Source organism: Ciconia boyciana, chromosome 1 (genome assembly GCF_034638445.1).
Source record: "Ciconia boyciana chromosome 1, ASM3463844v1, whole genome shotgun sequence".
Lineage (NCBI taxonomy): Eukaryota > Metazoa > Chordata > Aves > Ciconiiformes > Ciconiidae > Ciconia > Ciconia boyciana.
Genome location: NC_132934.1, coordinates 170,697,854 through 170,718,883, shown reverse-complemented (window position 1 = coordinate 170,718,883; position 21,030 = coordinate 170,697,854).

The following is a 21,030-nucleotide window of genomic DNA, read 5'->3' as shown; positions in this document are numbered from 1 at the left end:
TTTACAAATTAAGCACTGGCTTTGAGATGCTCCAGTATATGTTGAAAAGCAAAAAGCAGGAGGTAGCAGGGGAATTTCATGACCTTTTGTCATTTTATTTTTTAGCTGTTATAAGAGAAAAAGTAAACTAAATAATCAGAAGAACTCAGCAAGCCTCCTATGTCTGGAGAAACCCAACAACAATATTCAAACCAATTAAAATATAAAAACTAATTAAAGTGGTTGGACTTCATTTATGAGTTGAAAATATGTATGAGTGATATAATTTCCTATGACAAATAGCATAAGGTACACACTCTGTAACATAGATTTGCCATATACATGTGATACCCAACATGTATCCCCTAGCTTTTGTCCACATCTTCTTATAGTTTATGTAGCGTTACAGAGGAACACAGGATATAGGATTTGAAGAAAGATCTTGGATCATGCCCAGACTCTTTCTGTCATGGTGATGTCACATGCTTATTATTTAGATGTATTTTAAAATAGATATCTTTTTCAGTCCTCTAATTTTTCAAGATTGTGCAAGAAATTAAGTTAGTTCTGTACCAGTTCTTTATTCCAGGCTAAATTTAATTTATGGTCTATTCATGCTCATTTCCTTCCAAGGCAACATTGTTTTTAAGTTAAAATAGCTCTTCTCCCTATAAAGCAGTTACCTCTCTTCTCCTCCTTCTGCTCCAGGCAACACATTTAATGAAAATCCATCTTTTCTACCCTAAGATTTCATTCAGTTTGGCTTTATAAAAGACAAGCCTTTTTATTTTAAAGCCTTGCATACTGAGCTGAAATTACCCAGATCACTTCTCCTTTCTTTGTGTAGAGGAATGGGGGCTTTTTTGTAATCATGCTGTATTGCCACGAGTTTGATACTTAATTACCACAACTCAATTCTTAAAATATTCTGGAACAGAGAATATCTGGCTCCTCTGACCAGAATGTGTTGATTTCTTTAAGTGTTGATGGATAATAAGATTCTTCAACAAAATAGTGACGTAGTCGACTGAACTATAATATGTGAAATAAGGACATAGCCTTATCATGGATGACAGGGCAGTCCATTCTTTAGCTAAAATTGGGTTCATAGTCTCTGCTGACTTAGTTATAAATCTGTATTTTTGAAAGAAATTTGACCTACTATAGCTGAAACAGAAGAGTTTAAAATCCTTGTGAGAACAAGCTTTACACGAGTCTGTAGTCAACAGTCAACTCTTCAATTGCATTAAGCAAGAAATAGTTGACAGACTGTTGCAAACCTCCAGAGAAGAAGGAAAAAGCAGATGACTGTCTTTGATATAATCCTAATTCATTTGAAATTGCTTTGATGTGAAGTCAGTTTCCACACTGGATGGCACATTTCACATAAGCAGCTGATGTTGAATGTAAAAAACTTTCAGTCAGATCTATTAATCGCAGATCCTACAGTGTCTCACAAATATAAGACTTTAATTATTCTTAGACAAATTGCTTAGCTGCAGAATATAATGAATAGTTACAGTGTATTAAACACTATTTGTCATGAAGGAGTGGGATAGAGTACGTTGTGGATAATGGCATCTTTTTCAGGAAAGAGAATCAATCGATCTCCACTCTTAACATCACATTTCAAGATAGAGTGAAATATGAAAATAACTTGGTTCACAACAGCAAATAAAATTCTTTATAAAATAAGAAAGTTGTTTTTCCTGAGTTTAAAAAAAAAAGAAAAATATTTAGTGCTACTCAGTTTCATATGTTTCCTGTTTATTTTTCTTACATGCTTGTCAGAAAGGTTCAAACTAACATGAAATCCTGATTCATTTGCAGTTCATGTAAGTTTACCTACTCAATTCTGAAGCACTGGATTTTTTCCCGACTTCACTGTAGAGTACACCAATCTCCCTTCTCCCTATTCTACAATAAATTTTGTTATAAACCGAAATAAGTCTGTATGAAGCAGCAAATACTTGGTGGGAGAATAAAAATACACTTTATTTTCTGGGACTGACAAGGCAAATGATGAGTCTATTTTCATAACAGGCTAATAAACCTAGCTCCTAACAGAAACAAAGAAACAAACAAAAATTTCTATTGTATAGCACTATAATTACTTAGATTAGCATTTCAATAATGATTTTGCTTATATTACATTATAAACTACTATGTCCTGCAGTGTCACCCCTGTGTTAAGGAGTGTTAATATACAGTCATATTAATAAAATAATGCATGTATACTACTCCTTGTAATTAGAATACTGCCTCTTAATATCAACAAAATTATTTCACTAAGTTTAAAGCTTTCAGAAAACACATTAAATTTGGTAAATATTTTCAAATCCAATGCAAAACCCCCCAAAATGAAAAATAACAGTTAATTATATTTGGAAAATTAAGTTCTTAAAACCATAATGCAATTTTCAGACATTTATATTTTCATGGCTGAGCCATCATAAAATACAGAAATCTAATTAAAGCTCTTCAGTTACTGAAAAATAAGACCTGATGAGCTAGTACAAACATTCTTTTTTAAAGTTGCATAGATAAATAACTTCATACTGACAGTTTCCTTTTTTTAACAGCTACTTTGATTAGGCAATTGATTAAAAAATTATATTGTTTTCCTCAGTGACCTCTTTAAATGTCTAAACACATAGCAACTTGCTTAATTTTTTTTTTAACATTTCTTATTTGAAATTAAATAGTTTATTAATTATCACTGCAACTCCTGTAGAAATCAATGATTGTTTTTATATTCCTTGTTGAATAAAATCTTTTTACTTTTTCTTTTTTTTTTTTTTTTTTTCCTAGGGAAGTATTTGAATTAATGGAAATACTTTGTCACAGTTGTTTTTCAAGTTGTAATTTTTTTGAAAAAGAAGGGGAAGAAAAAAATGGATGTACATGATCAAAAGAACTTGAAAGCTGAATCTTTTCAGCATTTGTAGTTTGATCTTATAAGCTGTACCAGACTTGTCTTTTGCCTTACCCTTGTGAGTAATCTCATTGAACTCCAGGACTTTTCTCATGAAAAAGCATTTGCAGAACTGGCCCTGAGATAGTACAGGAAATTAAAGATTCATAGAATTGCTTATAGTAGAAGTTATAATGCACTTTCATCATATCTGTGTGGTAAGTGACTTTGCTGACTATGTTCCTGGCATTGCAGCCTTTATTGTGCTTTTTTTCTTTTCCCTATGGTCGAGATCTGTTATCTGATTTTACATGGGACTGAAAGCCATTTTCTAACAAATCTGAAGTTAAAAAAAGATAACGTCTGACAACAATTTTTGTATGCTTTAGGGAACTTATCTCTCCCCACAGACACATAGGAAGAGTCACTATCTAGACTTTAGTAACTCACAAGTCCAGTATTTGATGTGGAGAATTTCTCTGCTTGTGTAGTTATACTAAAGCCTTATATATTTGGTTGTCATTACAAAAGATAGTAGCAATTTGTTGTTGCTCTTGTTGTACAGAAGAAAATCACAAATCTTTTTAACATAACTTCTTCAGTCTCATCAACCAGCATGGGAGCCCTGTTAGTCTTGGAAACCTGGCAGCCTTGATGAATATTCCTGCTGCTTGTGTTTTATGATTGGCGTGTACTGTCATTTGGCATCAATCGAAGAAGATTTGGGTGTTGCTTGAACTCTTTTCAGAAATGGTGCTGAATTTTTCAAATGGGTTTAAACTATGTTTCTATGTCATATAAAACCAATATTTTACTGACATCTCATCTAACATAAAAGGAAAAATATTTCATTAGCTCCCACTCAGAAACCTTCAGTTTGAGTACCTTAAGTCTGACAGTAAATGGACTTTTTTAAGGGAGGCATTTACAAGGAACAGGTTATCTGTATTAACTTGCTTATGAAGATGAGATTCTGTTGAGAAAATCATGTTTAATTCAGTTCTCTGATTAAATATTGACAAAATTTTTGACATTTATACATATCTTTAATGCAGTGAGTTTCTCTGTAGTAAAGTACATTCTGAAAGACCAGTGCTTTTTAAAGCACTGGAAAAGCTTTTGGGTCCAGACTCACAAAGGGTGTCCCCTATTAAAGGACTTGGACACGTAACTGCTATTAGTCTGAAAGAAAAACAAACCCATGTAAGGATAATCCAGGGACAAGATATACTTGCGTTTACAAAGGCTCTTAACAAGCTTCTCACATAAAGCTTTTAAGGAAGTTAAGACAGCATAGGATAAAAGGACAAGTACTTGCACGGATAAATAATTGGTTATAAGACAGGTAACATGACAGGAGTAAATTATTAATTTTTGCAATGGAGAATGAACCCTGGCAGAATTCAGTGGGGTCTATGCGATGACTTATGGTGTTTAAGATATTGACAAGTGGTGTGGAAAAAGAAATGAAAAGAAAGATGAGAAATACTGCTGATGACACAGGACTATTCAAGACAGCAATGAAGACAGCACACTTGTGAAAGAACTGTGAAGGACATTATAAGCCTGAGTGACTAGGAAGAAAAATTGCCAAAGAAATTCAGTGTAAATAAAAATTATGTACCTGCTGAAAAACAATCCCAATGTCACATATAAAATTATGGACTCTGACCTGATTGCTGCCACACAGGAGCAGTAAGATGGGATTATGATAGTTAGTTTATGAAAATGTCACCTTTTGGTAGCGGTTGAAAAACAACAAAAAAGAAATTACAAGGAAAGAAATAAAACCAAACTACTAAAAAAATAGAAAAAAATCAGTATGCTCCTGACAAATCCATGCTTTGCCCACATTATATAGTGTACTGTCTTGTTTAGTTGGTTTTTGGGGTTTTTTTTGTGGGGTTGCCCTATCTCAAAGTTATAAAATAGTTTCCGTATGATGAATGACTGAGTAGGCTGGAGGTCTTCAGTTTGAAAAAGAGGTGGCTTAAAACGGATATCATGGAAGTCTATCAAATTGTGAGTGACATGAACAGAATGGATAGTGATCAATTCTTCACCGTTTGTTCCAAAACCAGAAATAAGGTCCATGAATTTAAGTAGGAGGAGGAAAATTCAGAATAAACAAAAGGATATATCTCTTCACAAACAGGTCAAGGAATGTCTTTGGTGCCATCCAAGCTGCAAAAGGATATTACTGATGCAAAATTTTGCACAAGTTCAAGGGAGGAAACTATAAAAATATTTCAAAGAAAGATCAATTAAGAGTAATTGAATAGACCTCACACACCAGGTTCAGGAAATTCCCAGAGCTAAAGACAGCTGAAAAGTATCAGGAAGTACTCATGAGTAATGTGTTTACTTCCTGTTATAGTAACTTTTAGAGAAAAAATCTTGAGCTCAGTTGACCTTTGTTCTGAAGCAATAAACCATTCTTCTTATTTTGCAGATAATGTGAAAATTTTAAAACATGGCAACTCTGATTCAAGTGGAGCTTCACTTTTGACAAAATTAAGTTTCTATAAACATCTAAATATGTGCTGCTGGACATGCCAAGAACTGCCTGTATGATGACAGTGATAGACTTGGGAGATACTTTGCTGAATGGACTGCAAAACTTACTTATCTTCAAGAAAGGACTTGAGGAAATGTTACTAACAAGTTTTTTTTTGACATGAGTATGAGAAGAATGGAAACCTTTATTTACTTCTGTTGAAATTGTTCCCCTTTAGATCAAGAATCAAATACTCACTGGGTTACTGAGACAAAAAAATGAAAAATAAATATTTTTTTTAATAGGATATGAACTTGTAATAAGAGACAGATTTGAGGACCTCCTCAAAAGGATGTGGTGGTGTTTGGTATAAAATGCATAAAACAACATCAGATTAAAGACAAGAACACAAATTTTCAATTTTTGGGAGTAGTTCCTTAGGCATTAGTTCCCTTATGGGAAATCTTGCATTCTTTCCTGCGTAATGACAGTTTCGAGAAGGCAACTAAAAGTGCTTTCATTCAGTATAGCCAACTGAAAAGTAGTTTCTCCTGGGAAATGTCAGAATGCATAAAGGTAAGTATTGTTATTCCTTTAATCTCCATTAGATACAATGTAAGCAGAAATCAGACTAAATATTTCCCACGTTTTATTTGATCTTTGTTCTTGCAAGTAGTTCAAAGGGTAAACTATCTTCCATTTGCTTTGTTTTTAATGAAGTAGTGCCACTAAAGCAAATTAAACACCAAGGGTGAATTTTTGTTTGTCAAGGCAGCATAGTTGTAAAATAACTGCAGGATACTTTGAATTCTCTTTCATGGGCGCATTACTAGATTAAATGAAGTTACCATTTATACTACCTGGAACAGGTGGTGGAAAGACTAAATGTGTATTTAACTGAATACTGGCTTTTGTCTGAAGAATACTTTCCACCCCCCAAAATGAGAATAGTATCTACAATAAAGTAAAAGGAATGTAACTATTGTGCAGGATACAGAAGTAAATTTATTGTCAATTTAATAATTTGTATTTTAAAAATAATTTTTATACTACAGATAATTTAATAAAAACATAGAATCATAGAATAGTTTGGGTTGGAAGGGACTTTTACAGGTCATCTAGTCCAATCCCCCTGCAATGAATAGGGACATCTTCAACTAAATCAGGTTGCTCAGAGCCTCATCCAGCCTGACCTTGAATGTTTCCAGGGATGGGGCATCTACCACCTCTCTGGGCAACCTGTTCCAGTGTTTCAGCACCCTCATCATAAAAAATGTCTTCCTTATATTTAGTCTAAATCTACCCTCTTTTAGTTTAAAACCATTACCCCTTGTCCTGTCGCTACAGGCCCTGCTAAAAAGTCTGTCCCCATATTTCTTATAAATTCCCTTTAAGTACTGAAAGGATGCAATAAGGTCTCCCTGGAGCCTTCTCTTCTCCAGGCTGAAGACTGCTTGCAAGCATTCCTAATTCAGGTGCTTGTGGTTTCTGATACAGTTCTGGTGCAAACTGAGGAATGTACCAAGCACTCCAGTAGAATCATTACAGCTTCCACTGCCATGCATAGTGATAACAACCAACCCTAGGCAGAAGTTCCCTTTTAATGATAACTTGACTAATTAATTGATAGGTTCAGCAACATGGGGCCTGGACATTAAAAATTTCATTATGCACAAGAATAAGAATGAATAATACAGGGTTTATGCTTTATTGAAAGAAAAGTAAGCAAGTAGCTGCTTCATCGCTAATAGTGACTGATGATTAAAACGAATAAATATTATAACAGAAATAAACAGCAGGTTTTGTGAATTATGATGCTCTAAATCCATTGAAACCTTGAGATGGAGTTATAGTCTAGTGAATATTTCCTCATTTTCATATCCGTTAATTAGATACATCTATCAGTATTCCTCTCATTTCCCCGCTACTCCAATTGCTTGTCCTGTTACCTGCACCTATCCTAGGAGAATACCTCTATGTCACCCTTGCAACTGCTGTCTTTTTTTCTTTCTTTTTGTTTTGTTTTGTTTTCTATTCCTGCTAAAATACCTCTTTTTTAGATTTTTCTTCATCATATGTTGGAGGGGTATCCTACACTTTTGAATGAAAGCTGAAATGACTTTTAATTAATATGAAGATGTTCTTCCATCCCTGGAGCTTAACAATATAATCTATGTCATCTATTGCTTTAACTTCAAGGCTGATGGTACTAGAGAAGAGCGATTGAAACAGAATTTAATAGTAGGCAAATTTTCTTATGAGATTAAATTCTGTCTATTGATATTATGAAAAAAACAGGAAAATTAATTTTAAAAAACCCAACCCAAATCAAATAAAAAAAAGCACCATGAAACTAACTGTCCAGATCAGTTAGTTTACATTCCCCTCTCCTCCTTTCCCTGAGCTTTTATTGCTGAATATCATACGGTGTGCATAAATATCATACGGTATGGAATATCCCTTTTGTCAGTTTGGGTCAGCTGTCTCAAGGATATCCCCTCCCAACCTCTTGCCCAACCCCAGCCTATGGGTTTTTGAGGGAGGCAGGGGTTTGGAGAGAAAACCTTGATGCTGTGCAACCACTGTACAGCAACAGACAAAATATTGGTGTGTTACCAACACTGGTTTAACCACAAATGCAAAGCACAGCACCATAGAGGCTGTTACAAAGAAAGTTAACTCCATCCCAGCCAGAAACAGTACAATCCATCACAACTAAATACGTGCATTTCTGGCAGATAACTGGGAGGAAGTCCATCAACTATCTTGATTGTGTAGAACTCCAATTCTTTCCTACAGTTATAAATCATTAAATGTTGTTGTTATGTATGATATGGGGTCACAACCTAGCATTAAAATATGAAATCAACTAAATTATTCACATATTTGGGCTCCAGGTCTACTGACCTTGCATTTAAAGACCTGCCACATCCTGTCGTGTATCAACATCCATGATGAACTTCTGTTTGGCTTTTCAGATAATTATAGTGAGGTGCTCCAAGAATACTATATGTCGAATATCCTTTTTTTCAGGTCATCACAAGCTACAGTATTATGTTCAGAGTTGTGTTGTGGTCTAGCCCCAGTCAGCAATTAAGTACCACACAGCAGCTCGCTCACCCTCCTCCCTGGTGGGATGGGGGAGAGAATCGGAAAAGCAAAAGTAAGAGAACTTGTGGGTTGAGATAAGAACAGTTTAATAACTGGAGCAAAATAATAATAATAATAATAAATGGTAATGAGAAGGAAAACAAGAAGAGAGCGAGAGAGGAACAAAACCCAGGAGAAAAACAGTGATACAACCGCTCCCCACCCGCCGACAGACGCCCAGCCAGTCCTTGGGCAGCGATCGCTGCCCCTCAGCCAACTCCCACAGTTTATATACTAAGCATGACGCCATATGGTATGGAATAGCCCTTTGGTCAGTTTGGGTCAACTATCCTGGCTGTGCCCCCTCCCAGTTTCTTGTGCTCCCAGCAGAACATGGGAAGCTGAAAACTCCTTGACTGGTGTAAGCACTACTTAGCAACAACTAAAATATCAGTGTGTTATCAATATTCTTCTTATACTAAAATCCAAAACACAGCACTATACCAGCTACTAGGAAGAAAATTAACTCTATCCCAGCTGAAACCAGGACAAGTTGTTACTGTGCTTGTTTGTCATTAGAAAATACACAACTCTGTCATGGTTTAACCCCAAACAGCAACTAAGCACCACACAGCTGCTTGCTCACCCTCCCCCTGCAGTGGGACGGGGGAAAGAATTAGAAGGGTAAAAGTAAGAAAACTTGTGGGCTGAGATAAGAACAGTTTAATAATGGAAATAAAATAAAACAAAATAATAGTAGTAGTAGTAGTAGTAATAATAATAATAATAATAATAATAATAATAATAATAATAATAAAATAAATTATAGTGAAAGGGAAAACAACAAAAGAGAGAGAGAGGAACAAAATCTGCGAAAAACAAGTAATGCAAGTGCTCACCAACTGCCAAGCAATGCTCAGCCAGTCCCTGAGCAGCGATTGCTGCTCCCTGGCCAACTGCCCCGAGCTTATATACTGAGCATGATGTCATATGGTATGGAATAGCCCTTTGGCAAGTTTGTGTCAGCTGTCCTGGCTATGCTCCCTCCCAGCTTCTTGTGCATGTGGCAGAGCATGGGAAGCTGAAAAGTCCTTGATTTAATATAAGCACTACTCAGCAATAATTAAAACATCAGTGTGTTATCAACATTATTCTCATCCTAAATTCAAAACACAGCACTATACTACCTACTGGGAAGAACCTGGATAAGGAACTGGTTGGATGGTCACATTCAGAGGGTAGCAGTCAATGGCTCAATGTCCAGATGGAGATCAGTGACAAGTAGTGTCCCTCAGGGGTCTGTACTGGGACCAGTGCTGTTCAATATTGTCATCAATGACATTGACAGCGAGATCGAGTGCACCCTCAGCAAGTTTGCAGATGCAAGCTGAGTGGTGCAGTTGACACGCCAGAAGGATGGGGTGTCATCCAGAGGGACCTGGACAAGCTGGAGAAGTGGGCCTGTGTGAACCTCATGAGGTTCGACAAGGTCAAGTGCAGGGTCCTACACCTGGGTTGGGGCAATCTTCAGTTTCAATACAGGCTGCGGGATGATGTGATCAAAAGTAACCCTGTGGAAAAGAACTTGGGGTACTGATGATGAAATGCTGGACATGAGCCAACAATGTGTGCTCACAACCCAGAAGGCCAACCGTATCCTGGACTGCATCAAAAGAAGCGTGGCCAGCAGGTCGAGGGAGGTGATTCTGCCCCTCTACTCTGCTCTGGTGAGACCCCACCTGGAGTACTGCGTCCAGCTCTGGAGCCCTCAGCACAAGAAGGACATGGAGCTGTTGGAGTGGGTCCAGAAGAGGGCCACGAAAATGATGGCTGGACTGAGGGCTGGACCACCTCTCCTATGAGGAGAGGCTGAGAGAGTTGGTGTTTTTCAGCCTGGAGAAGTGAAGGCTGCGGGGAGACCTTACAGCAGCCTTGCAGTACTTAAAGGGGGCCTATAGGAAAGACGGGGACAGACTTTTTAGCAAGGCCTGTTGTGACAGGACAAGGAGCAATGGTTTTAAACTAAGGGAGGGCAGATTTAGACTGGATTTAAGAAAGAAATTTTTTACAATGAGGGTGGTGAGGCACTGGAACAATTTGCCCAGAGAGGTAGTGTGGAGGCCCCATCCCTGGAAACATTCAAGGTCAGGTTGGATGGGGCTCTGAGCAACCTGATCTAGTTAAAGATGTCCCTGCTCTTGCAGGGGGGTTGGACTAGATGACCTGTAAAGGTCCTTTCCAATCCAAAGCATTCTATGATTCTATGATTCTATAAGAAAATTAACTCTATCTCAGCTGAAACCAGGACAAGCTCTCAGCTGTATTTGTGTTCATCAGCCACCTCTCAAATTGTCAAATGTCTATTGAAACACTAAAATACGTAGTCTTTTTAAATATTACAACCAAGTTCTAACAGGGAACTAAACTCAGCAATAGCCCATGGGTATGCAAAAAATAATAAATATAAATATCAGCACTTAACTCCCTGCTAGTAAAGTCACACTGAGAAATTTTCTAGTAGCTTCTTCTCCCTTCCAACACCCCTAATCACAGACCTGACTGTTGATAGACTAATCATAGAACCTTCCAACACAGCTGAAGCCATGGTAAGTTGAGGATGGTAGGAGACAGTGGCATGTGTTAGTTTCTTTAGAATCACAAATGGGGTTTTCCAAGCAATTTCAAATTATTAGCAACATTCATAATATTTTTTTCTCTCTGTATCTACAATTTCCCCTGCTTAAATACAGAGAGTCTGAACTGCAAATGCAACTCTAAACCAAAAAGGTAAAAATCCTGTTTTATATTGTAGACATCTATATCTGAGCTAGTTGTCTATACTGCTTTTATAGCTAATGAAGAGGAACAGGATTAGGGAATCCTAAGGGAGCTGTCTTAAGCAGACCACATGGAAAACTTTCTAAAAGTGCCCCTTCACCTGCAATGACAATGAAATAAACCAAGGATAATTAATGTAGTTGCAGATATTTACATCATTATGTTTGCTGCAAGGTGAGAGGAACTGTTCCTATCAAGTCTCTTTTCATACTTTTAGTGTTATAATACGCCACTTTTCATAGCAATACAAAGTGTCAAAACAACTCATAAAAGCATAGGTCTATTTAGAGCCAGATTGTGACATTTTTATTTGCATTAAGTAGCTTTTTATTCCACAGATAACATTGTTGCTTTGTTGGTTTTTTTTAGTTGCAACTACTGCTAGAGAGAGGGATACCAATTAGCATAAGTAAGGGTGGCAGACACAATTAACATATATTATTTAAAGGATATTACCCTCATTTAAACATATTTAGTGCTAAAAGGTGAAATACATATTTCTTTGAAACAAAAAGCATTAACTATAATTTGCATATTGAAAACATGACCAAATTTATTTAGTTCATGTATTTGCATACATGGCATGTATCATTCAAGTACCCAGAGATGTTCACTTAAAACAAATTTTGGTAAATTCATCAAAAACAATTGAGAAATTGAACCATTAAAAATCCATTAGCTAGATTAGAAATGAAAACCGCTTTTCATTCTAAAAACCCAAACAGCCTCATATTCTTAGTATTTTATATTTAACAAATTTGAAAATATTGACTTAATTCAGTAAGAAAACACATTAATGAATCAAATAAGACAACTAAATACTAATGCCATATGTAACTATATTATATTTATTTACCTACATCATTTAATTGAAGCATGTGTATTAGATGTCTGATACCACAATGTAATAGTTTACATTCTCTGATCAGCTGAAAATCTAAATTGAATGTAGAAAAAGCCGAATAAATTATTTATATTTATTAAAGTACACAGACAGCTGAAACAAACTAAAATCTTAGCTTCTCATAAAAAAAAAAAAGACAGTTACACTTGTCATTTTGACATACTCCTTTTGTACAGGGGTTATTGTAGAAATTTAAGCACTAGGGGATCATACAAATACAGTGACACAGCTGTAATTTAAAAATAAATTATTATGAAAGATTGTCTTATTTTTCACTTAGGTGAACATCCCCTAATCTTTATTTAGAGTTTTGTCTGGATGAGGATTGCAGAAATCAGCCATTTTGTTAGATAGCTGCTGGAAATGCATCTTTCTATAATCATTGCAAAGGCAGAAGTGATGTTTGAAATACAGGTATGTCCTTATAAAGAAAAAAACAAATAAGTCTCAGGCCTTTAACACTGTATACAATCTGTGTGCTGGATCTGCATCAGGTTTAGGAAGTTTTACCCTGAGTAGTCTATGGTACAACTGCTGGCTGAAGAAATCAGACCAAGTTGAAATCAGTTTATGTGCTTTCAGTGGCAAGGTGGCTGTTAAATTCTAGCTTGTTCCATGGAAGTCCCAATCCACCTCGTTTCAGCCTATGCTCTGTACTTTGAGGCAATCCTGAGTTCAATTCAAAGGAACAGCGGTGCTTTATGGAAAGCAGTTTATTGTTAGTGTTCTTGTCCTTGCTCCCTGCAGCTTAAGGCGATTTAAATCCATAGTTCACATTTCCCAGGAAGCTGCTTTTACCAATAGATTATCAAACTCTCTAGAATGGTGCCACTAAATCTCTCATTGAACTATGCACAGGAATGAATCCAGGATTTAATGGGACAAAAAAGAGAAATCAGCAACATGGAACCTTACTGTGTAACTCATTTGTTAAGGGCATTCCCTCAGTGAGGGGATTCCTGTCATCTGGTACCTGCTTACTGGACTGCTTATGCATCTTGTATTTAAGTATTATTTGATAAAATGCCTTAACAGTATTGGGGACAAAAACAAAATTTAGGTTACCTCCCTTCCACACTATTTTTGAAGTGGTTCCCAAGGATACAAATTCTAAAGCATCTGGAGGCTTTCTGAGGATGTTATCAAATGAAAAAGACATCATCTCCTATTTAATGAATCTTGCAAGATCTCATTGACTCTGCTAACATCTTTTAACTTTAAACAACTTGGTTAAAAAATACTCCATGTATGCATAGATATATATTAGCATATATGTGCATACATGTATGCACATGCACCCCTGAAAAATATTTTTAATTTGTAAAGAAGACTGCATATGAAATCTGTCGAAGTTAAAAACTATTATAGATCTTCACACACTGTAAAACCCATACAAGTAGCAATTTAATTCCCAATGCCTTCAAAGATTTTATGTTCTATCAGGTATTTTGTCCTCATTTTGTTATGTTTATGTGCAACAAACAAACCATTTTAGTTTCTTTATTTTAATTCACAAAGAACTCAAATAATATGGAAAATACTGTAATGATTTTTCCCTTCAAATTTTCTTTGTAGTATATTGAAAATGAGCAACAATCTTCATTAAAAGTTACAATAAAGACTGAAGAAACTGAAGATTCACTGGAATTTTCTGCTGCTTTGTGGCAGAACTTCCACAGTGTAACTTCCACTCAGAACAGTTAAACTAATTGTTTCTAATAGCGGACTTATTCTGTACCTGGCTTTTGTCTTTCAGTGAAGTGAGATCTGAAAGTGTATGAAGATTTAAAAGAAGGCAGATTGTTGCTGAAAGCTATTATTTCAGGTTCTACAGGTACAAGAGAGAAACAATATCATGTTCAGAATCTATTTGTTTTGGAGAGAGACAAGTTATCTGAATTTTAGAGGAGTAAAAAGTAAAATATCCATTGAATAAAAAGGAGCTATTACATAAAGCAAAGTTTTCCAGACCCTGAGGGAAATATGTCATTCCCACTGAATCACACTGGGAAGAAATGGAACAATTCAAATTATCCTCTCCTGACTTCAAAATAGAAAAGCTCAAAATTTCACCAAAACATAGGCCTAGCCTTCCTCCAGTTCCTAAGCTGTTCATACAAATAAGGTAGCAGAAAGAAAGTAAAATCAAATGCTGTTGGCAGGACACAAGTTTTGGGAAGTTTGTAATAAACCTTGCTGAAGGAAGTACTGGTGCATTTATTGCACAGTACATTTTCACAGATACTTACAAAATATCTTGCACGGTTCTGTACTGAGCAAGCAGAGCATCTTGGTGGGACACTGCTGTTTCACAGATTGCCACACAGTCTAATATCACTCCTGAGCCTCACTGCAGCTCTATAGAATTATAGAATCATAGAATCTTTCAGATTGGAAAAGACGTTTAAGATCATCAAGTCCAGCCATTAACCTAGCACTTCCAAGTCCACCACTAAACCATGTCCCTAAGCACCACAGCTATATGTCTTTTAAATACAGGGATGATGACTCAACCACTTCCCTGGGCAGCCTGTTCCAGTGCTTGACAACCCTTTCAGAGAAGAAGTTTTTCCTAATATCCAATCTAAACCTCCCCGGCACAACTTGAGGCTATTTCCTCTCATCCTACGGCTTGTTACTTGAGAGAAGAGACTGACACCACCTCACTACAACCTCTTTTCAGGTAGTTGTAGACAGCAATAAGGTCTCCCCTCAACCTCTGATTCTCCAGGCTAAAGAACCCCAGTTCCCACAGCCGCTCCTCATCAGACTTGTGCTCTAGACCCTTCACCAGCTTCGTTGCCCTTCTCTGGACACGCTCAAGCACCTCAATGTCTCTCTTGTAGTGAGGGGCCCAAAACTGAATACAGGATTCGACGTGCGGCCTCACCAGTGCCGAGTACGGGGGGACAATCACTTCCCTAGTCCTGCTGGCCACACTATTCCTGATACAAGCCAGGATGCTGTTGGCCTTCTTGGCCACCTGGGCACACTGCTGGCTCATATTCATCCAGCTATCGACCAATACCTCCAGGTCCTTTCCCGCCGGCCAGCTTTCCAGCCACTCTTCCCCAGGCCTGTAGCGTTGCGTGGGGTTGTTGTGACCCAAGTGCAGGACCTTGCACTTGGCCTTGTTAAACCTTATACAACTGGCATCGGCCCATCGATCCAGCCTGTCCAGATCTCTCAGTAAAGCCTTCCTCCCCTCAAGCAGATCAACACTCCCAACAAACTTGGTGTCGTCTGCAAACTTACTGAGGGTGCACTCGATCCTCTCATCCAGATCATTGATAAAAATATTAAACAGAACTGGCCTCAGTACTGAGCCCTGGGGAACACCACTTGTGACCAGCCTTAAATTGTGACCTAAATATGTGACCTATAAATTGCCTTACACATTATCCCCTTTTTTGAGATAGTGAGTGTTTAGGGAGTATTAGTTTTCATTTTTCTTAGTGTTTTCTCAATAAATAACCTCAAATCTGTTACTAGTTTTCAGCGTTTCAGAATCGCAATGTAAAAAAAAAAAAAACCAAAAAAAACCCAAACCCCAAACCCAAATGAAAACAACACAAAAAAACCCTCAAGGTAGAAGTTTGTAAAAAGACCCCCCTTGTATCTACATGACGTATAACTTAGGATGTTTAGTTTTCTTAAACTTAGTGGATTATGCTTTATTGATCTGAATAGAAGACAATACAGTGCTACCTTTGCTAAATCATGTCTCCTTCCTCTTTGCTTTACCATGAGTTCTGCAGATTAATCTATGATTTTCTCTTCAGAAATCTTCAGTATAGCATGACAAATTTTTTCAGCCCCAAATACAGCTTATATTCCTTTTGTTATAATTCTCAGTTGTAGAAAGATTTGCTTATCCATAATGCAGTATAAATTATAACCTCAGTTAGATGAATAAAGATACTCATGATAAGGATCCTGTCTTTAATTTGCATGGGTAGTTAGTTAAGAGCCTGTTAGGAGAATCCCACTGCAATTGAACTGTATTCTGTTTATTTATAAACAATCCTGTTTGTTTTAACACTGGAGAAGTCTCACAAAGGTAATAATTTCAGTCCTCATAGCTCCAAGCACCTTTTCAACTAGCATTCAAATCCAGTGTTAAAATAGTACTGACACTAAAAGCATTTCATTAGCTTTTCCTCAGCTTTTCCTCTGGATTGCAGTACTGTTGTTTCAATGTCTATTTTTTCTTGTTTTCTCCAGCTCTTCTGGTATTTTTATCCATTCTCTTTGTTTCTCACACGTACATGCTCTGATGAAAGCACTATTCAGCTGAGTTCCCCCACCTGTGTTATTTATATTCTGGTGCAGTGTCATGTGTGCCTTTATTCTAGGGTGGCAATATATATCTATAATTCATATTGTTATATATAATAATTCATCTATATTATGTATAGATAATTATATATTCATATATAATGGCTCTCTTTTGATTATCCAGTTTCATAGAGAAGACTAATGCTGTTTTATAACAATCTCACAAAAATGGTAGTGGTTATAATCCCATACGAATTCAAAAAAATCAATCCAATCTAAAGAAATAGTTTATAAGGTGGTCCAAGAGGACTATATTCTTAAAACAAATTAATTTAATAATTAAAACCATGGCTAACAAAGAACAGTATACATGTATGAGTGCATATTTGTCATTAACCATTTTATTGTTACAGAATGATCTACCAAAGTTGAGGGATTCTCACATTTAATCTAATGACATGATGTGCTGACTAGAAAAAGCCTTCAATTTACATAAACATAATTAGTTTTTTTCCTCTAAATCAGAAGATAAATTTAACTGCAATGAAAATTATTCAGACAGCTTGCTAAAAAACAAATAAAATGTACTTTAGTAAAACATTATTTCATTGTAAAATTCCCACACCTCCAGCCCCGAAGTTTAATGATAAACCTGGGTATATTTTTTGCACCGATTTAGACCCTGTGAATGCAATAAAAATGGACTTTGACTCTGTCAGAACTATTATATTATTAAATCTGTGAAATGGAAACATTCCATATTCACAGCACAAAGCAATAGACTAGGCAAAAGAGGAAGAGTGAGACACTTAGAAAGTCATTTGCATGTAAATCTAAAAATATATTCAGACTATCTGCACTTCCTCTCATTTAGCTGATTACTTACAGGGAAATATGTGAGTATTCTTCAGCTGCTAGCATCAGTAAGTGTTAAGAAGGCAACCATAAGCACTTTTAAAAGAGCCCCCAAGAAATCGTTCTACTTTTTCCACTTCTGAATCAATTAGATGACTTTATTAAAATCTCTATTAATGAGTCTGAATGTCTTGTGCTTCATTCTCAACAAGGGAAATTAAGATGTAATTGGTAACCAAGATTTTTTTAGCAACATTAAAGTATATTTTTTTATTCCTTGAGCATCCTTCTGGATTCTGAAGCTAACAGTTATGCATAGATTTGTAGTATTTGTGAATACTATGACTTCTAAAAATGTGAGGACATAGGTGAGGATGCTTACTTTGGTTTTGGTTTTGTTTTTGTTTTTATTAAGGAAGACCATATATTGAATTTTAGCAGGAAATTAAAACATTTTCATACAAACCATTCCAAGAGATGTTCCTGCAGAATAGTCATGTGGCATTGGCATGCTGGAATGTTCTCTGGCATGGGAGGTTTTCAAGACCCGATTGCACAAAGGCCTGAGCAAGGGTGACACATGCCCCTTGCTTTGAGCAGGAGATTGGAATGGATACTTCTTGAGGGCACTTCCAACATGCCTGTGATCCTATAAATTTATGAGAAAGATGGCTTATCACTGTTTATCCCAGATCATACTATACAATCACTCTCTAAAATCATGGTTCTATGATTCTGTGATTCACTTTAAACTTAATGTAAGGATACTCCAGAAAAAAAGCTCTTCAGGTTAGGCTCTTAATTCCATCAGCACTGATTTAAAGAGAAATAATTAATAAAATTAGTAAGACTGTCGTGGTTTAACCCCAGCCAGGAACTGAACCCCACACAGCCACTCGCTCACTCCCCCTTGGTGGGATGGGGGAGAGAATTGGAAGAGTAAAAGTGAGAAAACTTGTGACTTAAGATAAAGACAGTTTAATAGGTAAAGCAAAAGCCGCTCACACAAGCAAAGCAAAACAAGGAATTCATTCACTCCTTCCCATCAACAGGCAGGTGTTCAGCCATCTCCAGGAAAGCAGGGCTCCATCACGCTTAATGGTTAGTTGGGAAGACAAAAGCCATTACTCCGAATGTCCCCCCCTTCCTTCTTCTTTCCCCAGCTTTATATGCTGAACATGGCACCATATGGTATGGGATATCCCTTTGGTCAGTTTGGATCTACTATCCTGGCTGTCTCCCCTCCCAACTTCTTGTGCACCTAGCAGAGCATGGGAAGCTGAAAAGTCCTTGACTAGTGCAGCAACAACTAAAACATCAGTGTGTTATCAACACTGTTTTCAGCGCAAATCCAAAACTTAGCCCCATACTAGCTACTATAAAGAAAATTAACTCTATCCCAGCCAAAACCAGCACAAAGACTTAAAAATTGAAAACTTGATGGTTGAGCAGGCTTGCTACTAGGCTTAAATCACAGGTGTAAAAAGTGTATGGAATTTGTAACTTTTACTTAGAAAAAATGTAACATCAGATAATTCTTGCATAAGTTATCCTTGATACAAATCCAAATGGTTCCTTATATTCTGAATATATCTGCACATCTTTAATTACCATTCTCACCATTTTCTTCTTTCTATGCTGTTCTCAATGACTTATTCCATATTAGTTGATATAAATGAGAGAGGTAAAATATAAAGCAAGAATTAAGTATTGTCATTGTCAAGCTGGGTGAGCATTTCAGTTGCTGCTCTGTATTAGAAGTGATTTACAAGATACTTGTGGGATACTTATTACCCATTTAAAATAAGAATACTCTGAGACTGTTTACTGGATCACTTACTAAGGGAAACTAAGTAGGAAAGTTTCTGTTTTGTGACTCTTGAAATAGTTATTGACTTAGTTGTGTTAAGTCTCCTGTGGTTATATGTGCTCCAGATAAGCACAAAAAGGCAACTTCAGCATTCTGTGGGCAAAACAACTACATTAGCTAGCGTTGTGACTAGCCAGAGGTTAATGTGTACATGTTTGTATATGGGAGCTATGTCATGAGTTTGGTCTTTACAAATAAAACCCAAAGAATATAGCTTGAAGTCCAGCTGGAGCCATATATGGCTATTTTTGTTTCTTTTCTTGCTTGTTTGTTTAATCTGTCCCTTTCAGTCTAAAAAGCAAGACCTTACACAACACCTTAGAAAAGGAGACAAGATAATTTAAGTAAAGTAATAGTACTCAGTGCATCCCAGACAATTACCATCAGAGACTGAAAAATTCTGATGAAGGACTAGCTGACAGAAATAAGAAACTGTTAGTTTGTGGATAGAAGCATTAAGATCTATGAGTCATGGAGGTTTAGGGCTTTAAGGCTTTCAGAGTTGGTTGTTACCAGGCTGACAACTGTGGATTAAAATGCAAAGAGACACTAGACCATTAAATTGTGAATCAGTGGGCTGTGATTTTGATGTGAAGTCAAGAGGAAGGAAAGGATTGCAAGTGGACATCTGCACAGATTTTAATGACATTTTTACTATATTTGCATTCCTAGTTATTTATTTAAAACTGAATGGACCAAGGTAGATAATATTTCTTTTTCATTAGAGTTGTATTCTTTACAGACAAGAAATACCAAGGATCTTCCACACTGCTGTATACAATTCATTTTAATGTTCATCATGTATAATAAGCATGCATATACACATATTAGGAACCCCCTAGCTATCACACTACTGTAAAAAGGGCATGGGTAGACAGTATTCATTAATTATTTGATTTAAGGTCATTGTTTAGATAGCTGTTTTAATAATTTAGATGTTATACTTTATACCACATAACTACTGAAATATAAATGAGCAAATCAATTTAATCTTTTATATTTGAATTGGGGAAGGGGAAGATGGAAAATGTATCTACAATAGTATTAAATGACCAGACAGCAGTAAGTACAATATTAAAACTGTAGAATAATCTGTAAACTACTTTTATCTCTGGCCATTTTACCAAACAGCCAATTTAATAATTGACTGTTCTATATGTAAATTCCACAGGCATATAAAAAATAATGGTTTCATATTGGAATTACATGGAAATCATAAAATATAAGATGTAAACAAAAATAATAATGTTTTTTAAAGAAAATCTTTTTTTAATGACAATTCCTGATATGCTGTACAGTACCCTCCTGTAAATCAGTTTGGGTATACTAAAATGAGTAGAAATGCATTGATTTGTATTAATGTCGGATCCAGACTTTTTTAATACAAACATTTTAAACACCGTACAGCAAATAATTCATCACGAGTTTCTGATGTAATAATTCATAACATTTTTCCCTGCAGACTACTTCTTCTGGGAAAAAAGAGTTTATACTGACTCATATAGCAATATTTTATTTACAAATACTGCCTTTAGGAACTTGTACCTGTAGGTGTAATGTGTGAATGAAGTTTTTGTTACAATAAACAAATAATTCTTTTTTACTCTATGAATTGACAGAAACATTATCTGTGACTGTTCAGTATCTATACTGGAAACTACTGCTCTGTTGGTTAACTTCAAGTGCTCAAATAAGAAAAACATTTTGGTCTACATGCTCAAATTTTACACTAAGCACCTTTTCCCTTTTACAGGAGAAGCAGTAATACAAGGAGAAGTAGCAGTAAAAAAGGGGCTTCAATAGTT